The 19,255-nt window shown below is 42.9% G+C and overlaps 1 long non-coding RNA gene across 1 annotated transcript; it reads left to right on the top strand.

The window, feature by feature from the left end:
* The first annotated feature begins 536 nt into the window (after positions 1-536).
* On the top strand, positions 537-14,578 carry LOC131275946 (uncharacterized). Its single transcript, XR_009183410.2, has 2 exons — positions 537-844; positions 14,269-14,578. It is a non-coding gene; the product is annotated as an uncharacterized lncRNA (long non-coding RNA).
* The last annotated feature ends 4,677 nt before the right edge of the window (positions 14,579-19,255 follow it).

The raw sequence follows: 19,255 nt of genomic DNA, 5'->3' as shown, positions 1-19,255 counted from the left end.
TTTGTTAATTGTTGCAAACCTCTAACATTCCTAAGTCTTTGTTTATATATATATATATAGGGGTACCTGGGTATTGGGGCGTAAGGTACTGGGCAGGATAGGAGGGTAAGGGGATTTGGGGCCTCGGCTCTGTCTGGCTACTTCCTGCTGTCAAGGGGCAGAGAAAAAAAGCTTTTTTCCATCCTGTACGGTGGGCTGTGGCTTAGGTTCCGCAGGGGTTGATACTGTTGTTCATGCAGCAGAAAGACACCGTTTACGTATTTCTGGGTTATTGACTATGAGATTCAGTGTATGAATCGGACAAAAAGCTGTGAAAGACAAGGACTAAAAAGAAGCAGCAGCAGTACTGTTCCTAATGATGTTATAATGGATGAAAGGATTGATTTTATGGGTGAAGAAAAATAAAAAAGGAATGAGGGATAGCCATGACTAATTTCCGTAATTATTATTTTGGATATTCTGAATGATTTCTATTTTTTTTTTTAAGACTTTAAGATTTTTTATCTGACCAGTTCTGTTAATGTAAAAACAAGTTTCGTTTATGATTGCACAGGTGCCTAGTCCATCCTGTTGGATTAGGGACAGGGGTGGGGTTTGGGGTGATTTGTTATCTGTTACTGCGGCAGGGGAGGCCTGAAATTCCCAACTCTTTTTGATATGGTTGGGGGAGGGGGAGAGCAGGAAGGCGTTGTGGGATTTAGTTACTGTTTTTCTTTTGGCGCTGAGGTGTTTTGGCTTCTGGCACGGCGGCTGGCACTATGTTTTTGCAGCAGGAGAAGATCGTGTACAGGATCATGGGTGACATCTTGGAGGCTGTCTGGATAAACTGAGTTATCGCATGAAGGTGTGTGGACCTGCTGATAGGAGGGGAATGAGAGTTATATTTGTGGTAAGGATAGGGATTAATTAGGAATTTTGGGGTGGGCTGTGAGGTTATCGCTTCCAGGAGTCTGAGGAGAAGGAATAAGATATATTCAGCATTAAACAATGGCATTAACGGTTGACAGTGAAATTACAAGATTGGATGGGCTTATACATATAGTTTTAGCTGGAATAGGAGACTTTAGATTATTAACTGTGGTTTTATAACAGTGTTTTTGAGTGATTTTTTAAATGGATTTAAGATTTCCAAGCAACAGAGCTGCATAGACCAGTACGGTGATCAAAATGACCACATTTTCCCCCAGTTTATATAGTCTGAAGCACAGGCAACAACAAATTATTGTAACTTCCCTTTTTGGGCTTGGAGCAGCTGGCACTTTCATTTGTAATTTAGACTTAGTCCATTGTTGTAAGGATTCAGTTATAAGGTTACGTGAGTTTCCTTGCGTGCCTGCAGCACTGAAAGCACACCTTGCCCCTTCTGAGAGAGAGAGGGGACGGATGTCATCCACTTGCCATCGTGCTGCTGGAGTCTGTGCTTGGCCAGTATGTTTCGTCCAGTGAGGCAGTTGTCACGGTCATTGGAGTGAGCACGATGGACACTCGTGGGTGCTGTTCCCGAGCAGCTGGGGAGCGACAGGAAGTTGCAGCTGCTGGACTAGGCACCACAAGGTCTGGGATCCATGATGTTTGCCTTTTTGGTGGAGCCACTCTGCTGCTTTTTGGATTTCAATAGTATGGCTCTGGATCTTCGTGAGAGCATCTGCCTTAACAGTTTCAAGAGAGATGTTAGAGGAGGGGGCAGGGACACGATAGACAGTTACCTGTCACTGCCGGCCGGCGTTCCAGAGGTTCTTCCACAGATTTCTCTTTTTTATACAGGGCAGCTTAAGACAGTTTATTGTTCTTGTTTTGCACTTGGGTTTTTTCTTGCAATTGTGACTGAAACTTAAAAGTGGTATTTGTTTAGAAAGTTGTCTTTGCCACAAGCCCCACCCAAAGCTACTTTGGTACTGGCTACATCCAATTTACAGGGTAAGTTACGATTCACCCCCTTACTGCTTGAGCCTGTGTTATTGTTTTAAAAGCAGCCTGCTGGGGGGCTCTCATTTCCGTGCACAACCTTTTCTAATTAGCACATATAATGGTTTAAATATCTGAATTAAATGAGGGATGAAGGGTTTTCAGTATCCCAATAATATGAGAAAACATTATACTTTATCAGTTAAAACAGAGGGTACAGTTTTTGTTTTATTTAACTAAATACTATTTAAGAATGTGATAGATAGGACTTTGTAGCTTGTCCTAATTGTTTACCTATTTTAGACTCTTAAGATAAACCAGTTGTTTTATTTTAGGACAAAATTATTATTTTTCCCTTAACAATAAAACACACTGTATATACTTTACATACATAAATTATTAAAATGATTTTAGAAACTTTTGAAGCAAATTTTTTAACATGCAACTATCATGATTAAATTAATTAGCAGGTATTTTATTTTAGCAATGCAGAAAAACTACTTTTCTCATTATTTTATGAATTAAGATTTCCAATGGAATTAAAATGATTTTTTCTCTATTACCATTGTAATATGCAGATTGAGGTGGCTTTTAATCATCAATTCAGTTTCTGTTTGAGATGATTTTCTGTAATTAGTTATTTGAATATTTCAATTTAAGCAATGCTTTACAAACTTTTTATAACCATTTATAACTGCATAGAGTTACTTCATTTTAAGACAAACTCCGCCTTTACAGAACACTTTCCCTTACTCAATGCTACCACAATACTTTCTACATTTGCATTCAAGTTTTGTCTTACATACTTCCATTCTGATTTTATGAAAACCAGCCAACTTATTTTAGGACAAAACACACTGTCTTGAACAAATTTATTAAATTTCAGTCAGCACTCTTAAAACTTTTCACTTCTTTCAATACTTACATTTCATTCTGTGAAGAAAAATAAACTTCATTTTCATTTAGGCAAGAACCATTTTTTAGGAAGAGATTTGTAGCAATTTTATCAGTCAAGATTTACAATTTTTTTCAATCATACCTACTTATTAACGTAAGTGCTTATTTAATTTTTGGCCATTTGAGTAGAGCTCTTGTAGGAATTAATATTACCATCCGGAGGTATGAAAATATATACTGGCAGTAAACAAACAGACAAACACAAAAAGAGTTTCGGCACACGGACAGAAACATAAAGTTCATTAATTTGACTTATAATTTTTACTCCTTTGATATGGTTATTTTACTGCTTTTAAGATTTCATTTTTTGGAATTAGTCTTGCTTGTAATATGCAACTTTGTTTTTGGAAACACGTTTACTAGGAATCAGCAACAGGAATATTTGAGCATGATAAATGCAGTTAAACTTTAAAACAGTTTAGATAGACAGATATTTAGCACATATATTTTAGATTACTGCTTTTTAGGAATGTATTTAGACTTAGGAGTCAGCTGAAAACTTACTTGTAAGAGGTGAGCAATTGTAGATTAAGGAAGGTTATTAGGGACAGCTGGGTATTGGTACAGAGGAATAGCATCTGAGAAGGTGTTTGATTTGGGAGAGATCAGATTGAGAAGGGGATGTGCTTTCTGCCTCAGCTCCTTCCTGGAGAGGGAGGACAAGAGCTGGGGAAGGAGCCTGGAGAGTAGGGAGCTGGGCTTGAGAGTGGTGGTGGGTGGGGAGAGGGGAGCAGGTTTACAGGGAGATATGGGGGCACTGGAGGAGGATGGAGTAAGTTGGGGTGTGGATGAGGCATATGGCAGTAGAGGAGGGGCGTGATCGGAGAGATCTGAGTTGGAAGAAGGGTTTTCTGTGTACGGATGGAAAGGAGGGGTGGGGAGAGAGGGGGGAGCTCCAGCCCTAGTACCTGTATGAGGAGGGGAGAGAGCTGGGGTGGAAGGCGGTGAGGACCAGAGGGGGTAAAGGGAGTTAGTGGACGTGGTGTATGAGGAATATATGGAGGAAGTGCAGGGGGAGTCTGATCAGCTGGATCAAAGTCGAGGTTTTTTGGGGAATTCGAGGTGCAGAAAGGAGAAAGAAGAAAGCTTTGCAAGAGGTTTTTGGTGTAAAAGAAGAACAGTATACAAAGATGAGAGAAGGCCTGAACGTCAGGAATCTCGCATGCCTGCCACTGCTCTAGGTAAAGTTTTTTAAGTTTTGGAGAACTTAGGAATTAAAAGTACATTGATTTTCATTGTCCAGTTGGTATTGCGGCCACACAGCGGTCGAATAGAAAATGAATTTTTTATGTCTGATGTTTCCTTCTAGGTACAGAGTTTTAAGGTTATGAAGGAGACAGCCCAGAAGTGTGGATTTTTGGGGAGCCGAACTTGAATTCCCCATTTTAGGTGGCTTGGGTGAGACTAAGGACCTCTGGAACCGGGGAGATTCTGAGTGAGACAGGCGTCCCCGAATCAGTCAGATATCTCCAAGGAAATGGGAAACCGCTCTTGGATCCAGGCATCTCTGGAGCCAAGGGGTTTCTTCCCACGAGGACTCAGGCTTACCGCCCGCCGTGGCCCGTGGGGAATGGTGAGGATCCTGCCCTAGCGCTAGGTGTTCCCCGTGGGTTGTCCTGGATAACAGAAAACGAGAGAGAGAGAGAGAGAGAGAGAGAGAGAGAGAGACAGCAGGATCTTCTGGTTGGGAAATCCTTAACTCACCCCGCCGAGATTCGATGTCGGTGTTGGATGGGCATTCAGCCATGGCAGAGGGGACATTCCTTTCTAGTCAATCAGTTTCAACATGATCCCAGTCCCGGGTTTTGGCACCATATGTTGGAGAAAATACGGCGCTTACTGGGACACGGAGACTGATTGACCATAAGCAAAGAATTTATTTATTGAGAAGCTCTCCCAACAGAGGGGGTCTGAAGGACGGACTCCAGCCCCCCCACCAGCATGGTGGGGGTCTGAAGAGAGACTTCAGCCCACTCCTGGAAGGGGGGGACTTGAATTTATCCAGAACTTTCCTAGGTGGGGAAATGATAGTTGGTGGGAGGGGGGTTGAGGGTCTGAGTGAGGTAGTGGGAGGGGGTTGAGGAAGTTCCTGGCTTCTTGGAATGCAGCAGGAGCAAATGTTTCTTTTGATCTGTAAGGTTTTAAAGGGTTTGTAAATAGTGAAGGTTTCTGTCTCTGTCTCCCTCTGATATGCAGGTAGAGGTAGTACAGATCTCCATCTCCCTCTGATATGCAGAGGGTGAGATGGTGAAGATCTCTATCTCCCTTTACTCCTGTCTCTATGGGGTTCCTTTGTTTAACCTGTGGGAAAGTGCCACACGGGGGGGGGGGGAGGGGCCTTTTCCCAGTGCCTATCAGGGGAAACTGAGGTACAGCTTGTTAATTATTGCAAACCTCTAACAGCCATCTTCCTAAAAACTCCAGAAAGCACTTAAAGGGTTGCAGTAACTGGACAAGTACAGAATCAAGAATATACAGCTTTGAATGATAGATGGAGCTTGTGATGCCCTCACTTGCTCATCTCCCCAACCCCTCGCCGGCACAGTTTGGAGCCAGCCTGTGTTCCCTTGTGGGTCCCTGGCCCTGTCCCAGAGGAAGCAGAGAAACCACTAAGCACATACTGGGGTGCCTTTATGTTGGTGCCATTCTGTCCAGTGGAAGCCTGAGAGACTAAACCCAGAGACTTGAACCTTGGGCTAGCACTCCCAGAACTTGATCCTGCAGACAGAAGAGGCTTGCTGGGAGCCAAAGCAGTGTAAGAAACAAATCAACTCGAGGTGGCCTGGGGCACAGGATTATCTGCATTAAGCATACAACAGAGCATCCAGGAGGAATAGAAAATCTATTGCATGGAGAGTAGAGGGAGCATTAGAATTCCTGTAAACAGGAGTATCCCTAAGGCCACAAGCAAGCGGAAGCCCAGCACAAGAAGCAGGCTCCAGCCAAGCTCAAATAAGAGGAAGAGGAGCCTGCACTTTGCATTCGCCTTGACCTGATCTAGAAAGGAGGAGACTACCAGCCAAAGCACAGCCAATTTGCAAAGACTGTGAAAGTGATTTTTTGCATACGTATTTTTTTTAAAGATTCATTTTTTATTCATTTCTCTCCCCTTCTCCCCTGTTGTCTGCTGTCTGTGTCTATTCACTGTGTGTTCTTCTGTGTCTGCTTGTATTGTCAGCAACACTGGGAAGCTGCGTCTCTTTTTTGTTGCATCATCTTGCTGTGTCAGCTCTCCGTGTGCACGGTGCCACTCCTGGGCAGGCTGCACTTTCTTTCACGCTGGGCGGCTCTCCTTACGGGGCGCACTCCTTGTGCGTGGGGCTCCGCTATGCGGGGGATACCCCTATGTGGCACAGCACTCCTTGTTTGCATCAGCACTACACAGGGGCCAGCTTGCTACACAGGTCAGGAGGTCCTGGGTTTGAACCCTGGACCTCCTATGTGGTAGGCAGATGCTCTATCATTTGAGCCAGATCTGCTCCCCCATATGTATTTTTTTTTTTAGATTTATTTATTTATTTAATCCCCCCCCTCCCCCGGTTGTCTGTTCTCTGTGTCTATTTGCTGCGTCTTGTTTCTTTGTCTGCTTCTGTTGTCGTCAGCGGCACGGGAAGTGTGGGCGGCGCCATTCCTGGGCAGGCTGCACTTTCTTTCCCGCTGGGCGGCTCTCCTTATGGGGCGCACTCCTTGCTCGTGGGGCTTCCCTACGCGGGGGACACCCCTGTGTGGCACAGCACTCCTTGCGAGCATCAGCGCTGCGCATGGGCCAGCTCCACACGGGTAAAGGAGGCCCGGGATTTAAACCGCGGACCTCCCATGTGGTAGACGGACGCCCTAACCACTGGGCCAAGTCCGTTTCCCCTTATGTATTTTTTAATCCCCCCCCTCCCCCATGGCTCCCTCAACTGTCTGCCCATTGTCTGCTTGTCTTCTTTTGGAGGCACTAGGAACAGAGCCTGGGACCTCCCGTGTGGGAGGCAGGCACCCTATTGCTTGAGCGGCATCCACTCCCTGATTTATTTGTTTTTGATAGCTCTTGGTACTCAAGGGAATTTCTATCATATCACTGGATGCATACAGACATAAGGAACAGACAGCTCTGGAGCTAAACCCAAGTTAATGCTTTAAAATATTTAAATGTACAGGTATGACATAAGTTTATAAGACAAACAGGAAATGATGGCCCAGCTAAAAAAAAGAAAAAGATAAAAATCCAGAAACCATTAACAAAGAGGATTAGACTTTGGACATACTAGATAAAGACTTTAAAATAAAAAAATCCTCAGAATGCTCAAGGGGGTAAAGGAAAACAGAGAAAGCACTAAAGAGTATGAGGAAAACAAACAATATGAGAATCCCAATGAAAGAGAATTACTGGAGTTGAAGACCACAATAACCAGAATGAAAAATTCCCTAGAAGGATTCAACAGAAAATTAGAGCTGTGTGAAGAATCAGTGATCTTGAAGACAAGAAAATGGAAATAATTCAGGCTGAATAGAAAAAAGAATTAAAATAAAAAGAACCTGAGAGACCTATGAGACATCATCAAGTGTCCCAACAAACACATGATGGGAATCCCAGAAAGAAGAAAGGGGCAGAAGGAATATACAAAGAAATGAGGATGGAAAACTTCCCAAATTTAATGAAAAACTGTGTACATTCAAGAAACCCATGGGAAGCGGACTTGGCCCAGTGGTTAGGGTGTCCGTCTACCACATGGGAGGCCCGCGGTTCAAACCCCGGGCCTCCTTGACCCGTGTGGAGCTGGCCCATGCGCAGCGCTGATGCGCGCAAGGAGTGCCGTGCCACACAGGGGTGTCCCCCACGTAGGGGAACCCCACACACAAGGAGTGCGCCCCGTAAGGAGAGCCGCCCAGCACGAAAGAAAGTACAGCCTGCCCAGGAATGGCGCCGCACACACAGAGAGCTGACACAACAAGATGACGCAACAAAAAGAAACACAGATTCCCGTGCCGCTGACAACAACAGAAGCGGACACAGAGAAGACACAGCAAATGGACACAGAGACTAGACAACTGGGGGGGGGGGGGGGGTGGAGAGGGGAGAGAAATAAATAAATAAATAAATCTTTTAAAAAAAAAGAAGCCCAACACAATAAACTCGAAGAGAACCACACCCAGTCACATGGAAGTGAAGCTGTTGAAAGCCAAGAAAAGAGAGAGTTTTAAAAACTGCAACAGAAAAGCACCGCGTACAAGGCGACCTATGGGTTATTAGAAATGGTACTGCTGGTGCTGTTATCTTGCATTTTTTGCTATGTAATGTCATTTTTCACTTCTTACAAGGTCCAAAATGCAAATGCATAAAAAGTAATGATAATTCTATGGTTTGGACATATAATAAATAAAGATATAATTTGTAACAAGTACAAGAAAAATGGGGGACAACAGGGTGTAGCAAAAGTGTATGTGTCTACAATTAAGGTTAAATGGGTACAAAATCAAACATGATCTTTATACACTTAAGATATTATAATTAAACCCATGATAACCATGAAGAAAATATCTGAAAAAATATATTCAGAAGGAAATGAGAAGGGACTTGAAATGGTACAATATGAAAAATGAAATAAATATGAAAGTAGACATCATGGAAGAATTGAGGGACTCAAATGTCTAAAACTTACAAATCAAAAATAGCAAAATGGCATAAAAAAAGGCCTGTATTATCAGTAGTTACTTTAAACGTAAATGGATTTAACTCTCCAGGCAAAAGTCAGAGGTTGGCTCCTGTAGTTGCTGTATCTCTGTCAGGCCCAGCTGGGTTATGGGATTGTGCATCTTCTATTTCCTTATTCGTCTTCTGTCTAGATGCTCCAGCCTTTACTGAAAGTGGTGCATTGAAATCTAGTTCTGTAAATGTAAAACTGTCTAGTTCTCCCTTCAAATCTGTCAATATTTGCTACCTCTATTTTGGGACTCTGTCATTAGGTACTTTGTTTTAGTTTCCTAGGCTGCTCAGGCAAATATCATAGATGGGTTGAATTAAACAATGGGAATTGATGCACTCATTGTTTGAGGCTGGGAAGAAGTGCGAATCAGAGTGTCATCAGGGTGATGCTTTCTTCCTGAAGATTGTGGCGTTTGGGGACTGACTGCTGGTGATCTTCTCCTGAGCTTGTTACGTGGTAAGGCCCATAGTCCCTCCTGGCCTCTCCATTCTCTCCTGGGTTCAATTGATATTCACCTTCTTGTTCCATGGCTTTCTTTCTCTCTGAATTTCATTCTGCTTATAAAGAACTCCAGTAATAGGATTAAAATCTATTCTGGGGTAACAGATGTGGCTCAAGTGGTTGAGCGCCTGCTTCCCCACCCGCTTCCCACATGGGAGGTCCTGGGTGTGATTTCTGGTGCTTCCTAAAAAACACACACACACACACACAAAACAAGCACACAAAGAAAAAACCAATTCAGGGGAGCTGGTCTGGCTCAGTATTTGAGCACCGGCTTTCCACATACAAGGTCCCAGGTTCAATTCCAGGCTCCTGGTACCTCAAAAAAAAAAAAAAAAAAGGACCTATCCTGATGGGCTGGGCCATACCTTGATGGCAGTACCTTATCAAAGCGTTCTCTTTACCAAGGGTTCACGTCAATGCATTAAATTTAAGAACATGTTTTTCTGGGGTACATAAAGCTTCAAACTACCACACTCCATCCTCTGGATAGAAGACATAAGAGCCATTATCAAAGAACTCAAAAAAAATAAATAAAGACTTTGCCTTTTGCCTCCCAACCTCCCACTTTCCGTGCTGGGGTTGCCTGATTCCCAGAAGAAAACACTCTCTTAATATTATGTTCTCCTGACCTAAAACCAGGTAAGGTTCCACAAATGAATTTGAATTTGTACTCCCAGGGCAGCAGTAGTGGGCAATAACAGGTACATCCGAGGGCTATTTTTCCTCTTTCTAGCCAGATGGCCAGGAGAGGGGGTCTGTGGGAGCCTCACAGCGTGTGAGAAGATCACGTAGAGAAGGGAGCTGGAGAATGAGATCCTTTAGATCATTTTACGAAGTCCTGGGTTCACTCCTTAGCTGCAAAAGCATAGAACTGACCAGAATCAACAAAGCAAAGGCTTTGCGAGCTGAACTATGCTGTAGACTGGACTCCTGGGTGGTGCACATGGGAGCTGCATTATTTATTTCTGCTTTAACAAATTATCAGTCTTGGTAGCTTAAGAAAACACAAATTTTATGTTTCTGGCACTCCGAAGTCCAAAATTGATCCTATGAGCTAAAATCGAGGTCTGGGTAGAGCTACATTCCTTCTGGAGGCTCTAGGAAAGAATCTGTTCCCTTGCCTGTTCCAGCATCTAGAGGCTGGCTGCATTTCTTGGTTCGTGGTCCCTCCCTCCAGCTTCAAAGCACATCACTCCAGCCTCATCTTCCATCATTCTATCTCCTTTTTAGAATTCTGATCCTCCTGTTTCCTCTCATAGGGACCCTTGTGATGACATTAGGCCCACCTAGAATTCAGGATAATCTCCCTAATTCGAGATCCTTCATTTAACCATGTCTGCAAAGCCCTATGTCCTCTCCATTCTGTTATTGAGCCCTTCCAGTAAACTTTTTATTTTCAGTTTTATACACTTCAGTTCTAAAATTTCCAATTTTGGGAATGTCTTCTATTTTGTTATTGCACACTTCTATAATTTCAAGACTTTTTGGCCTCAGTTTTGGGGGCACTGTTATAATAGTTGCTTTAAAGTTGACGATTATTTCAGGGTCTGGGCCATCTTGCGGTTGGTGCCTGTTGATTGCTTTTTCCCTTGAGAGTTGTTTATGCTCCTTGGTTCTTTGTTGAGTAACTTTGGATCCTGCCCTGGACATTTTGAATATCATTTAAGAGATTCTGGGCCCTATTATGGTCTTGTGGAGAATACTGACTTTTGTTGTTGTTGTTTGAGCAGTTATTCAACCTGGATAGGTACAGCCCTTGAGCCCTGGCCAGCTTCTGGGGATTGTGATTCTGGTGTCAGTTTAGTTTTCAGAGACTTTGCATTGCTTTTCCCTTCTGCCCCTTTGATGAACTGAACAATGGGGCAATGACGTCCATGTCTTAATTCTCAGAACTGGGGAATTTTTTGTAACAATACTTGCTAAAAGAGACCATCTTAACCGGAATCAGAATTTCTTCATTTCTTTGTTAAAGTTTTCCTGTTTTTTTCCTCCTCCCTTCTGTGTGTCTTATCTGTTGCTGTTGTTAAGATCCACTCTATGTTCTTCCTAGTTTAGTCTTCATTTCTAAAATACTTTTTTCTAATCCACTCCTGAGTTATTTCTTTCTTTGTGAGTCTAATTGTTGTGTATATTGTTCTTTCATTTCTTCTGTTATTTTCTTGTGTCCTTAAGCCTCCTTTTGAAATAGGTTATACTTTTCATGTATTTTATGGGCATGTCTTTGTGGAGTGCTTTTATTTCCTAAAAGGGTAGCCTTCTCCTTTTTGTTGTCCTTGAAATATATTTATATGAGATTTTCTCTCAATCTTTTTGTTGTTCACTTTAATATGAAACTCCTTTTCCCAAATTTTAGAAGGAAGCTGAATTTCACAGCTCTAGAGTGCTCTCTCCTGTTATTTTTGTGAAGTGTTCCAATATATGGCTGCTGACTTTTTGATGTTTCATGGCTTTGATCCCCTCCCCTACTTTTATCTGGACCTCTCTTCCCCCTTGTCCCTTTTGTCCCTAGGCTGCTCAATTTAGATTCTATCCCTGGCTTTTTTTTTTTTTTGTTTTTGTTTTGGTTTTTTTAGGATGGCCCTTTCTCCTGGCAGGGGCTTTGATCAGTTTTAAGAACGCTCAAGCCTTATCCTCACACAGACCTCCTTCAGTTTCAGGTGCTCTTCTTAACTTGGCCCCTGAGCTCTCCCATGGGTACCTGTTGGGATTTCAGCTCCAATATCTCCCAAGCCTCACGGTGTTGGAGAGTATCCATGGGTCCTTGGATATTTCACCCTTGTTTTCTGTACTTTTAATGGGCCATACAGGAGGATTGAAAAAAAAAACAGCGCTGCCACTGCTGCCATCCTCCACTTCAGTTACTCTGATTGAAAGGTATGGCCGTGTGAGATGGAGGGTTGGGTAGGAAACCTAAGGGGGAGAAGCGACAGTTTAGAATCGTCTCCAAAGAAAATGAGAAAGCGCTCTCTCCAAGAACAGATTGGAATGAAGGGAGGGTGCAGCGGAGGGTGGAGACCAGATCGTGCCCAAATCCCATGTCTTTGGCTAGTTACGTGTGTAGAACTTTCTAACATTCTCACTGTGGCCACAAATCAAAATTAATTTTGATATGCGATAACAGTCTTTCTAAACATTGTATAGAGTTCCTGTGCATAGAGCTTAAAGTTCCTTGAGAATATGTTGGACGTTAATTATAAATTTCTCTTTTTAGCATTTTAATGAGTGCAAAATAGTTTAACAAGACTTTTAAAAAAGAAGTGTGGCAATCCGTATGTAACATTTTATACTTAATAAATATACATACTGACATAAAGGCTTCTTGTGAGTGGTGGGAAATCTGAAATTACATGTATTTGAAAGATAGATAAGGGAGCTGTCAGTTGTACTTTACTGTGGTGCCTTGGAGCTGCATGGACCTCAGAAAAACGTGTTCTTAAACCTTGTCCATTTGTGCGGGCTCGAGCCCGCTGTCACGAGGACCTTTTTGATGAGGTCGCTTCAGTTACAGTGTGGCCCACCTCTGTCATGATGGGTTTAAACCTATTACTGGAATCCTTTATAAATAAAATGAAACTCATATATGTGTATGTGTATATATCTATATATAAAACCCACAAGGAAAGCAGCCAGAAGCTGAGCATCAATAGAGCCCTGAATAGAAGGGAGTCCAGGAGAGGCCGCCATGTGCCTTGCCATGTGACAAGCTAAGGACCAGCTCCAGAATGACACAATGTTTGGAGAGAAAGCCTTGCCTTGAAGATGCCTTGATCTGGACTCTTCTCTTAGCCTCAAAACCACGAGCAAATAAATTCTCCTTGTTTAAACTGAGCCGTTGCATGTTATTTGTTGAGAAGCCTCGGAAACGATAACAATTTTTGGTACCAGGAGAGTGGGCTGCTACTATTACAAATACCAAAAAATGTGGAAAAAGTTTTGGGATTGGGCAATGGATAGAGGCTGGAGGGATTGTGAGGCACTTCATAGAAATAACCTAGATTGCTTTGAAGAGACTGTTGGTAGAAGTATGGCTGCTAAAAGGTACTCCCAATGAGGCCTTAAATGGAAATGATGAAACCAGAGGAAAGGTGATCCTTGTTTTAAAGTGGCAGAGAACTTGGCAAAATTGAGTTCTGATATCAGATGGAAGGCAGAACTTGTCAGAGGCACGGGAATCTGTGTTTCTTTTTGCTGCGCCATCTTGTTGTGCCAGCTCTCCGTGTGTGCGGCACCATTCCTGGGCAGGCTGCACTTCCTTTCACACTGGGTAGCTCTCCTTAGGGGGCGCACTCCTTGTGCATGGGGCTCCCCTACGTGGGGGACACCCCTGCATGGCAGGGCACTCCTTGCATGTATCAATCAGCACTGTGCCTGGGCCAGCTCCACAAGGGTCAAGGAGGCCCAGGGTTTGAACTGCAGACCTCCCATGTGGTAGACGGATGCCCTAACCACTGGGCCAAGTCCACTTCCCATGGAAGGCAGAACTTGAAAGCAATGAACTTGGATATTTAACTGAGGAGATTTCCAAGCTAAATGTGGAAAGTGCAGCCTAGTTTCTCCTTGCAGCTCATACTGAAATGAGAGAGGAAAGGGATACGTTGAAAACTAAACTCCTGGGCACAAAGAAACCAGAAAATGAACCCTTGTGAACTACGTGCAAAGCTGACAAGTTTTTTGTGAGACTGGTATGAGTGGAACCACCGCAAGTCTGGACTGAAAGAGACAGAAGATATGGGGCTGCCAAACCATCAGGTCCAAAGGACAAACCATGGATTCATAGATGACTCTCAGACCTTGAAGTCCAACGGAGTTTGCCCTGCTGGGTTTCAGAATTGTTTGGGACCAGTGACCCTGTATTCCTTCCACTTTCTCCCTATTGGAATGGAAGCATGTACCCCTCCGTTGTCTACTGCAAGTAGATGACTTGTTCTCTAGGTTTCACAGGTCCGTAGACAGAGGGGAACTGTGCTCCAGGATAGACCCTAAATGATTTGAGGAGACTTTGTACTCAGCATCGTAACTGAAATGGCTTAAGACTTTTGGGATGTTGTGATGAGATGAATGTATTTGGAATGCAGAAAGAACATGTCTTGTGGAGTTCAGAGGGTGGCGGGTGGTGCTTTGAGGCTGTATGTACCCCCAGAAAGACATGTCCTTAAATCTAATCCATTCATGTGGGTGTGAACCCACTGAAAGACTCTTCTCATTTCAGGTGTGGCCCTCCCCAATCAGGATGGGTATCCTGTTACTGGAGTTCTTTATAAGTGGAGTGAAATTGACTGAGAGAAATAAAGAACCCACAGAAAGAGCTGCCAGGAGCTGAACCTCCTTGGAACCCAGAAGAAGATGGAGAGACCAGGAGACCCTGACTTGTGCCTTGTCATGGACCTAAGGGGTGCTGGCAGCCAGCTCCTGAACGTCACAGTCTTTGGGGAGAAACTATTACTTCGATGATTCCTTGATTTGGACTTTATCTTATTCTCAAAAACGTGAGCAAATAAATTCTCATTGTTTAAGCCGAACCATTTGTGCAGAGGATTTACTTGAGCAGCTCAGGAAATGAAAACATTTACCAGACTTTAATAAAGAAATTTATTTCACAGAATTATGTTTAAATGGAATTTGTAGCAAAGAAAGGAATCATTGTCTATCACACTGAAAAATATCAGTTTCAAATTTTTGGAATGTGTCTTTACACTACTTTTCACATTGTTCAGATGTAGATACTTATCCACAGGAATGAAAAAGCAAAAGATCATCAAAAAGCATTTTTTCCTGCTTTTTCATATGTTCAAGATTTTATGACTGGCATTGGATGGCACTTTTGTCTATTAACACTGACATTAATTGCAATACAAATATTAAATGGTATATTTTCATAACTATACCATTAATAAAATATTTTACCATTAATAAAATATTTTTAATGAAATGTTAGAGTTAATGTGAAATTTTTTAAATTTTAAATATAGAGGAGACAAGTGATTGCTTTTTCTGTTCTCTGCTGCAGCCGTCTTGTTGAAATGATTGTCATGGAATTCAATGTTATTAAAATATACAGCTTCCAAGAGTCTTCCAGAAATTGTCAGGTCACACTTTTGTAGCTATCAGTGGATGTGGTGATTGGGTACATTAGTTGATGTGTGGAGTGGTTATTGTAGGTGTGTTTATTTCAATTTTTTTTCAATTTTTTTTTGCATTAAAGTATGAGTAGAGATGCCGAAGTCTTTCTGGGACTCATAACATTACAGTGAAACATAGTTTGCTGTATTCAGAAAAAGGAGTTTGCTGGCTTCAAAGACTACTGCCCTTATTTTTTCTGCTACCGTATAAAAGTATATCCGTTTGCCTTAAGAAATAATGTGAGGATTCTCAATTAGAACTTGTTTCTGAATCTTTCAGAGTGTAACCTGTACTTTCTGCTGTGCTGCTTTTAAAGATGAGAGGGAGAGTGGCTCGACCCCACAATCCCATGACTGCTTGACCTTGTATCAGAATTTAGAAGAGGAAACCTTTCTAGATTTTGTTGCTCAGAGTAAGAGATTTATGGAAGAAAATAACTACCGATGGTATACACTGAGATGTGGAGTTATTGCACGAAATGTTAAGTTTCCCAGAGCTTGTTCCTTAAGAGCTCTGGTGTTACAGGATGCTCTGGGGAGTGAAGGGATGCAAATCTGTGGCCAGATAAGTTTGGAAAACTCTGCGTAGTGCGTTTACTTTGGCAAAGTTAGAATGAATGCTAGTCTATTTTTGACTCTGAGAAATCCTGTAGTAAAGAACATGTTTAACCTTGTTAAACCCAGCACTTCCCATATTTACTTAATCTTAGAGCCTTTTTTATCCTCCCACAGAATTTGTATTCTAAGGAATTTCTGGGAAATGGTGATCTAGATTTTGAAAATAAAAATAGCCAGGTTTTCTGAAAAAAAAAAATCAACCAACCCGGGAAGCGGCTGTGGCTCAATCAGTTGGGCTCCCGTCTACCATATGGGAGGCCCTGGGTTCGTGTCCCGGGGCCTCCTCATGCAGGCAGGCTCGCCCCCACGCTGCAGAGAGCCCCTGGCCCGGGCGCTGCCGAGTGCCCCCCTGGCCTGCAAGCACTGCGGAGAGCCCACTCAGCAAGGTGACGCAACAAAAAAGGGAGACAAGTAAAAACAGAAGAGCGTGCAGCGAATGGACACAGCAGACAACAAGCAAGCCACGGGGGGGGGGGGCAGGATAAATAAAATTAAATACAGACACACAGAAGAACGCACAACAAATGGACACAGAGAGCAGACAGCACGCAAAGCTGCAAAGGGGGGGGGATGAAAAAAAAAATCAACCAACCAATCCCAAGTGTGATTCAGGGATAAAAGTATTCCAAGGAACGCTTGAAGTTGTTTGTATTAGTCAGCCAAAGAGGGTGCTGAGGCAAAGTGCCAGAAATATGTTGGTTTCTTAAAAAGGTATTTATTTGGGGTAAAAGCTTATAGTTACAAGGCCCTAAGGAGTCCAATCAAGATCCCGTAAGAGGTATTTTCTCACCCAAAGTCTGTTGCCGTGTGTTGATGCGAGATGGTGGGTGAAGTCTGCAAGCGTCCAGCCTTCCTCTCCTCTTAAGGCTCCATGGGCCCAGCTTTTTCCCATCTCAGCTGGAGGCTGGCAGAGGGCCCTCTCTCTTCCAGGGGCTCGTTTCTCTCCGGGCTCAGCTGCTCTGTTCTCTTCACAAGGTCAGCTCTAGACGATCAGTCGAATGGCTCATTGCTCTTCCTGGGGCCTCTGCCGTGTCTGTAGAGCTGTCTCTCTCTCTCTCTATCTCCCCTGTGTATCTACCTCTCTGTTCTTGACTGAGTGTCTGTTTATATAGCCCACCAAGGGGATGGGGACTCAACCTTGCACTCTCTAATGACCTGGTCGAATCAAAGCCCTAATCTTAACATAATTTAAGCAAAGGCATCTCAGCTGAATCTAATGCAATCAAAGGGTCCCAGAAGAACAGACCAGTTTACAAACATAATCTAGATCTCTTTTTGGATTTCCTAAGTAATATCAAACTACCACATTGCTCAAAAGATTTTAGTCTTGTGATTAATAGGGATGGAAACAAGAAAGACATTTTGAATATCTTTAGGCTGTCAGATATGAGTATGTTTGTAATTTTGCTGTTAAATTCTTGGTTTAAAAAAGTCATTGATTAAAACTTTGTATAAAATACAGGAATTGTTTTGAGACACTTTAAGGTATATTTAAATTTTAAAAAGATTTTATTTTATTTATTTCTCCCCACCCCCTCATTGTTTATAATTGCTGTGTCTATTCGTCTTCCTTGTTTCTTTAGGAGGCTCTGGGAACTGAACCCAGGATCTCTGATGTGGGAGGGAGGTGCCTAATTGCTTGAGCCACTTCCCTTCTCTGCTTTGCTGTGTCTCACTGTGTTTTTCTTCTTGTGTCTCTTGTTGCATCATCTTGTTGCATCAGCTTGCCACACCTCCCCATTGTTTCAGCTTGCCATCTTGCTCGTCTTCTTTAGGAGGCACCGGGAACCTCCACTCCCTGCTTTGTTGTGTCTCTCATTATGTTTTTCTTCTTGTGTCTCTTGTATCAGCTTGCCACACCTGCCCATTGCACCAACTCGCTGTCTTCTTTAGGAGGCACCAGGATCCAAACCAGGGACCTCCCGTGTGGTAGGCGGGAGCTCAATTGCTTGAGCCACATCTGCTTCCCTCTTTAAGGTGTATTTAGAAAAATAGAAAAAAAAAAAATATATATATAAAAGTAAAAATATATGAGGCACTCTAGTATGGATGGAACAGTATGCCAGCATCTTCATTAGAAAATGAGTGACAAATGATAATATAATTACCAATGATAAATTTTAGTCCTCTGTAATATATTTTTTAGTCCTCTGTAATATATTTTTTTCCAGTAAAGTTAAATGTTTGTCAGAAAAAGTGAATTTTTAAATGATAATTAAATGTAACTTTCAGTTTCTGATACATGGATGTTCTGCTTTATTTCTGGAAATTTGGTTTTCGCTGGCTTCCCGATTATGAACGTTCAGCCTTGTGACTGGCCCTAGGCTTTCCTCCTGTCGCTGCTCGAGCCAGTACTGGTGGGAGAGCAAGGAAGCACCCCACTCTCCCGAGCAGACTGCCGGATTACCTGAGACCGACTGGCAGCACTAGAAGTGTTTTGTTTTTTTTAAAGATTTATTTTTTAAAATTTCTCTCCCATCCCTCCCCCCCCAGTTGTTTGCTCTCTGTGTCCATTCGCTGTGTGTTCTTCTGTGTCCGCTTGCATTCTTGTCAGCAGCACTGGGAATCGGTGTCTCTTCTTGTTGCGTCATCTTGCTGCGTCAGCTCTCCGTGTGTGCAGCACCACTCCTGGGTAGGCTGTACTTTTTTCGTGCTGGGCGGCTCTCCTTACGGGGCGCACTCCTTGCGCGTGGGGCTCCCCTACATGGGAGACACCCCTGCGTGGTAAGGCACTCCTTGCACGCATCAGCACTGCATGTGGGCCAGCTCCACACGGGTCAAGGAGGCCCGGGGTTTGAACCCTGGACCTCTCATGTGGTAGGCGGATGCTCTATCCATTGAACTAAACCCACTTCCCTAAAAATATTTTGGGTTATGAAAAATTACAAAGGAAAGGCCACACTATGCATTGTGTAGAGCCACTCCCGCGGCCTACCGGTGACTAAAGAAATAATAGGTTTTGCTAGAGTTCTCATTTATTCTGTGAGGAACATTCCTTCAACTTCGGTGAAGCTAGCCACTGCTCTGGTGTTGCAAAAACTGAACTAGACAGCCGTTTTGCCTTCAGATTTTGGCCCTGGGGGCTTTGCATCCTTGTCAGTAAAAATAAATCACTTAGGAGAAAAGAAGAAGAAAAGTCTCTTGGGCCTTTTAGAACATCCCCCCTAAATTCTCTAGACCCTTTCTATTTCTCTGCCTTATTTTAAGCTCTCATCACTGCTCACCTTAATTGTTCCAATAGACCCCTCCAAAAAGGGGGGCCATTTTTTTTTTGTAATAGCTTTATTGAGATATAATTCATACTGTAAAATTCACCCTTTTAAAGTGTGCAATTCAGTGATTTTTAGCATATTTGCAAAGTTTTGTGACCATTGCCACTAATTCCAGAATATTTTCATCACCCTGTAAAGAAACCCTGTACCCATAATAGTCACTTCCTCCCCCCTTTCCCCCTGGCAA

Source organism: Dasypus novemcinctus, chromosome 25 (genome assembly GCF_030445035.2).
Source record: "Dasypus novemcinctus isolate mDasNov1 chromosome 25, mDasNov1.1.hap2, whole genome shotgun sequence".
Taxonomy (NCBI): Eukaryota; Metazoa; Chordata; class Mammalia; order Cingulata; family Dasypodidae; genus Dasypus; species Dasypus novemcinctus.
The sequence above is the reverse complement of the archived record's forward strand: the minus strand, read 5'-3'. Positions and strand labels throughout refer to the sequence as shown.